The sequence below is a fragment of the Sturnira hondurensis genome, unplaced genomic scaffold, assembly GCF_014824575.4.
Source record: "Sturnira hondurensis isolate 20B ecotype Veracruz unplaced genomic scaffold, ASM1482457v3 Scaffold0011378, whole genome shotgun sequence".
Lineage (NCBI taxonomy): Eukaryota > Metazoa > Chordata > Mammalia > Chiroptera > Phyllostomidae > Sturnira > Sturnira hondurensis.
This window is the reverse complement of record NW_028084009.1, coordinates 7,003,483-7,010,035: the sequence shown is the minus strand read 5'-3', so window position 1 is coordinate 7,010,035 and position 6,553 is coordinate 7,003,483.

The following is a 6,553-nucleotide window of genomic DNA, read 5'->3' as shown; positions in this document are numbered from 1 at the left end:
AGGCCACGCGAACACACACACTCACACATAGACACACACAGGCCCTCGCGCGCGCGCGCGCGCACCCGCGCGCTTGCACTCACACCCCGCCCGCTGCTTTGCTGTCCCAGGACCTGCTGCCCCCACCCGCAGAGCAATAGGAAAGATAAAAGGCTGAGCGGCCAGGCTGCTATCTTTCATCTCCTGGCCGAGGGAAAGGGACACTTCTCACTGTTCACCTAATGACACCTTACCCTTCCTCGCACAGGGCTTGCCTGCCAAGGCCCAGGCGCACTTTACTCCCCTGACTCAGCTCAGAGTGAGTGGGTGTGGGCACCAGACCCAGAGCAAAGTCAACCAAGAAGCAGGGTTAGCGGTCCTGGGCTGCCCAGGACTTTCTCAGGCCCCTGCTCGCAGCGATGGCTTCAGTGAGGGGCAGGTTCCTCTCCCGGAGGGCCCATTATTTCCTTCATGGCCTTCAAGTCCCAGAGCCGGAGCCCACGTGCTGGTGGCTCCCCCCGCCCCTCACCTGGGATGCATCTTCTTCGTGGAGCAGGCCCAGAAGAGAAAGGCCGCTCTGTTTTGTTCTTCTCCAAGGCCCTCTGGGCAGCGGGCTGTCCCTGGGCACACAGGAAGTAGTCGAGAAGGCTTCTGGGTGAATGAATGGATGAATGGGTGTTTCCCGTGGCCTAAGCCATGGACTGCTGACCTCTCCGGACACCCAGGAGTCCTCCCTGACCAGAGTCCGCTGAATGGGGGGAAGGAGAATCAATAAAGATGGACAGCACTCCAGATGTCATCAAGCAGGCCCCTCCTGGCCACTGCCTGCCCCGTCCCCATGGATTGGATGGGAGGAGGCTGTCCCTGGGAGCTGAGGCGGAGAGCGGGAACCACAGGGCAAATGTCTGAGGGCACTTGGGGTCAACCTAAAACACACCCGCAGACCCTTTGACACTGCTCCCACAACAGGCGGAGCTGAATACCACCCCACCCTCTTCAGCCCAAATGACCTACTTCTACGAAACGGTACAGGGAAAGTGACAAGAAGGACTTCGGAGGGGGCGTCATAAAAGGTGCTACAGTTCCCGCCTGGCTCTTTCTCTGGGGGTCCTTGTTCTCCGGACACGGCCGCCATGCTGGGAGGAAGCTCAAACAGGTCCTCCAAGGGACAGGTCGCACAGAGAAGCTGACGTGGAGAGAGACAGGCGTCCCCACCAACACCCAGTGCAGATTGCTACGTGGGAACAAATGAGCCTGAGGTTCCAAACTCCCAACTGAGGACTCGCTGCGCGCCCGTGCTCCGTCTGATATCTGACCCACAGAACGAACTTGTGGGCACGCGGCATGGTCGTTTTACACCGTTCAGTGCTGGGCACTTTGCAACAGGGGCATTGTAGCCAAACGCCACTCAGACACCCTCTGAAGCCCCCTCCCCTTCTGCCCAGTCCTGAGTCCCAGTCAGGGAGTGGAGAGTGAAAGGCACCATCTCTGGGGGTCACTGGCCACCAACAGGACATGTTATGTAGGCGGCTTCTGCTACATTGTGTGTATGTGTGTGCTCTTTACTTTGAACATGAGAAAAACCCAAGACTAGGATTATCTTTGGTTCCCACCGGGCTAAGATTAGGCCACTTCATTATTATCTATTCCCTTGGAATGGAGATATCCATCACTTACAGCATAAAAAAATTATTTGATCGGGCAATGCCTAGGAAAAGAGAGTATGTACTGACCAGCTAAATGGAGAAAGGGGAGAAGGCAGTTTCCCGGTGTGTTCAGGCCTCGAGATGCCGGAGCTGCCAGACCCCTCCCGGGGCTACTGCCTTCCGAAGCTCGGGTGGACACCGGCACACCCCGGGTGGGCCTGTCGGACACTGCAGTGGTGGGCGCTGGGGCAGCGCCAGCCTCGCCCTCTGAGTCTTCTGACCTGGTTGAGAGCAGGAAGCCCGGGGTCAGGAGCGTGGCCATGGAGACAGTCCAAGGAGGCAGAATTGTAACTGACCCTTACACAACCTGAGCACCGTGACCGACAACCACGCCCACTCACAAGTGACAAAGGTCTTCCCTGTCTACTCTTCTTCAGTCCTCCGGGCTTGGCCCAGGGGGACACCTCCACCGCGTGTGTCTCTGGCTGCTCTAACGACGCCCCTTTTTGTAGTAAGAGAGACCAGGCCACGGGCTTAGAGCCTTGGGCAGACTCCAGAATCTAGCTTAACTTCTTCCCCCCATTTTTATTTTTTATTGTGGCAAACTACGAAGAACATAAAAGGTACCGCCCTCCCCATTGTAAGTGTTCGGGGTTTCTAAAAGCATTCACAATGCTGTGCAGCCGTCACCACCGTCCATTTCCATGTATTGCATTTTGCAGAGCCGCGAGTCGGCCCCTGAGCAAACCGTCAGGAGACAGAGGCTCCCGTTAGCCACTTCCCCCAGCTCGCGGCACCCGGCACGCTGCTTTGCGTCCATCTCTGTCATTTTGACTACATGCCTCACCTAAGTGGCATCGTCTAGAATCTGACTGGCTTGTTTCCCGCAGCCTGAGGTCCTCGAGGTTTGTCCAGACGTCAGCAGTGTCAGAACGCCCCTCCCTTTTAAGGCAGAATAATATTCCTTTGTGTTGCTGGACCAGATTTGTCTGTCCACTCACCCATCGCTGGGCACTTGGGCCCCTTCCACCTTCCAGCTACGCAGAATGTCGTTGTGACATGGGTGTGCGAGTCCCTCTTCGACGCCTCGCTTTCAGGTCTTTTGGGGACACACTCGGAAGTGGGACTGCTGGATCATATGCTAATTCCATTTTCAATGTTTTGAGGCACTGCCACGCTTTCGCTCAGCGGCTGCACCATTTTACACTCGTAACAACCGCACCCAGGGGTTCAGTTTCCCCACACCCTCGCTGGCCAGCACTGGTGAATGTGAAGACCTGGGTGTGAGGCGGCATCTGGCTGCGATGTGGATTTGCATTTTCCTGGTAATGGGTGACGTTGGGCATCTTCTCACCGGCCGTTGGTAGGGCTGCCTCCTGCGGAGAAATGTCGGTTCAGGCCCTCGGCCCATCATTGGGTCGAATTGGCTCTTGTTTTGCTTGGGATTTTGTAACATTTTTGACTTTCATTGTGGTTGCCTTTATAGTTATCTTTTATTTATGACAAATGATGCAAATAAAACAAATCAAGTTGATTTATCTAAGTAAAATAAAAGTAACCTGAATAGAGATACAGAGTAGGTATTGTAGAGGCGGTTTCCAGACGTGGCAAAATCATGAATCTGGTTTGCCCACCACTGAAATCTAGAAAGCTCCTATGTAAAAAAAAAAACGAAACCAAAAAACCCAGATGAGGTGGAGGAGGCAGGGGATGGGAGAAAAGGGGGCCGGAGAGAGGACACCGGAGAAGGGGGATCCCATGGTTCTTGACGAGGGCTTTCAGAAAGAATCCGGGGGCCCTGGACTACGTGGTATGCGAAGCAAACATCCAACTCACATGGTTCAGACAGGCTGGCAGTGCGGGTTTTAATCACGGTTCTGCCCTTGAGACAGCAAAAACCAAATTATCACTGTCCCCATTTACTAGATGAAGAAAACTGAAATTCAGAAAGAGTCCAGTGGCCGGCCTACAGTGGGCGGCAACCAAGTGGCAGAGTCTGGCCCTGCGTCCAGTCCCGTCAGATCCCGGGCAGAGTCCGGGCACAGCCATCAGCCAGCCCCAACCCTCTGGCCGCACCGGGGTTCGCAATCACGCTCAGTTTTCTCTGCGTGTCGTTGGGGAGTCAGTCCTTTCCGCTGGCCCGGTTTCCTGAGTCGCACGACCTCTGAGGAAAGGTCACAGGAGGAGCAATGGCCCTTCTCCTCCTCTCAGGTCGGCCAATACTCGATCGTCCCTCGCTGTCTCTGCCGCCAGCTGGGCCCCAAAGACAAGTGGGAGATCGAGACACTCTGGGCCCCGGCCAAGTGCATGGCGGGGCCGTCCCGTTTAGTTTTCATCAACATTTCCCAAGCTGGCAGATGTGTGGCTGTGTTTTGGAGACGGTACTGCTCACTGAAACTTGGATTCGACATCCAGCCCTGAAGAATCTGGTGATTTATCCCAATAAGCATCGCCTCAAGTAGCCTCTTCGTGTGCTTTACGACCCCTTTGAAGATTGTTTTCCTTAAAATTTAGGGGATTTGAGTGAGAGTAATGTAATACAGTATGTAGTTTTCCACTGTCCTGGAGTTTCTTCCTCCTGCTGACCCAGAAACCAGATAATTAAGCGCTTTTCTGCGTTGTGTGAGTCTCAGCTGTGCACCTCGGCACGTCACAGGGTTGATTGTAACATGCCTGGGAAGAGGGGCCAGGCTCCAAAGTCTTTGCTTTAAAAGTAACAGACATTGTTTATGAAGTTCCAAATGCACTAACATTATGACAATGCGTCCCACACTTCAGCCCTACCTGTTACATGCGCTCAAGGGCTCAAAGAAATCAGCCCATTCCAAAGAGAAATCTGACAGCGAGTCTAATGAAAACAGATTGGGAGCACCTCCGGTTTTCCAGGGTGGGCGTTGGCTGTGGTTGGCCCCCCGAGCATCTCGTCCCCCCGGGGCACAGCCTCTCCCCACAAGCTCTATGATTTGGGTGGGGCTCCAGGGCCGGGCTTGTGCCTCTGGACAACCCAATTCGAGTGTGACGTCCCCTTTTGGGACAGGCAGACCTGCCGAATAACAATACATTTGTGTGTTTGTGATCATTTGCTACGGGCAGCCGGTGGAAGCGAACACAACCTCGAACACGACCTTGAACACGGTGACTGGCTCAGGGATAGGCCTATGAGCCAAGGCTGGCCCTCTCCGAGCCAATGAGATCCTGTTCTGGGACTTTGAAGGCGAGGCTCTTGTTTTTCCATGAAGTGGTTGAGAAGGTCAGAGGAGAGCTTGCAGGTGTTGGCAGCCATCTCATCACCAGGAGGAGAAAAACCTGTTCATGAATGGGGCCAACACAGAGGGAGCAGAAATGGAAATTGCACAGGGCGGGGGAGGGGCACCTGAACCCTGAGGCAGCATGTTACTCAAATGTCACTGCCCCGCCATCCCAGAGCCTCGTGGTGGCCTGGCCCACACACCAGACCTAGACCCGCTGCTCCCTGAGGGCAGGGCCCACGGCAGCATCTTCCACAGTGTTGGCCCTCGCAGAAGCCGATTCAGTCTGAGAATCTCTGTCCCACACTGCCGTGCCTGTTTTTCTCAGCAGCGCCTCCAACTCCTGCACCCCCCAACCCCACCCAGGAACCCCCACCCAGACCACTGTCTCTCTCACACACACACTAGCTCTCAACTCATCTCCACTCGCACATGTGTGTTCAAACTGGCGCCACCAACGCCCCACCTGAAGGTGGGAATTCCAGGCATCCTGGCAGGTTAATGGAAGAGATACTTTTCAGCAAGTTAAGTCAACACGCCACAAACACACCTGCGTGCTTCACCCACCTTGAAGTAGACTTGACTTTTATCAGAGGAATGTTCCACCAACGGGACCCTTCTAAAGCTCACGTGCCCCGCAAATGCACCCAGCCGCTGGGGCTGGGAGACTGGATGCCAGCGACTACCCACCGCCTTAATCTGTTTGCAGAGTGGAATATTCACAAAAGCAGGTCTCCATTCCTTTCACCTCGCTGCATGGATCCCGCTTGGAAGGCACTTCAACGCTCAACTGCTGCCTTTTCTAGAAAGTTCTATCTGGTTTGTTTGAAGGGAATAACTTCTGACCCTCTTGTAGCTGCTGAAACATTTAGACTCACAGTAAAACCTAATAGTAACGCTTATGGGTGTTGGACCCGATCCCACCTGGATCGAGTCCTGACTCCCCACAACCTTGCCTGGCTGTGTGACCTCGGCTAGGTCACTTCAGCTCTCTGAGTCTCAGCTTCCTCATCTCTGAAATGGGGATAAAGGTGCAATGTCCCGGTAGGGTTGCTCTCTGGGTTAAAGGAGAGAATGAAGGTAAAGCGCTCTCTCGTGTCTGGCACACAGTGAGTAAGCGTGGAATACGTGTCACCCACCAGTGGTGTAGTCATAAGAGTGATAGCTGTATGCAAACCGTTCTCTCCCAATAGAGGGAAGACCTGTGAGGGCATTGCGCTCATCACTTAGTGTCAGGATAGTGTACGTAACCAACACCCCCCAAGCTGGAACGCTGGTCCACAGAGCGTTTATTGGCTGGGCAGCTCTGGGGTCTTGCTGGGCTCACTCACACATTCTGGGCTACTGGGCGGCCTGGGTTGACCCCTGGCAAGGGCAACAGAGATGACTCCGCTCCGTTTTGTGGATATCTCATCCTCGCACAGGCAAACCCAGGGATGTGCCCACCCCCCCCCACCCCTCCATGGCAGTGGGCAGGGCTCCAGAGAGGGAAAATGAACCAGCATACAGACTGTTTTCTATAGATGTCACATCGGTGAACATCCCAGCAGCCAAAGAAACTCCATGGTCAAGCCCCTGTGACTCGGGAGAACACAGCAAGGTCGAGGGCATGGTTGGGGAGACGTGATGAGTTAGACTCAATTCTACAACCTGCCTCAAAGGTGCCTTTGCCCTGAGAAG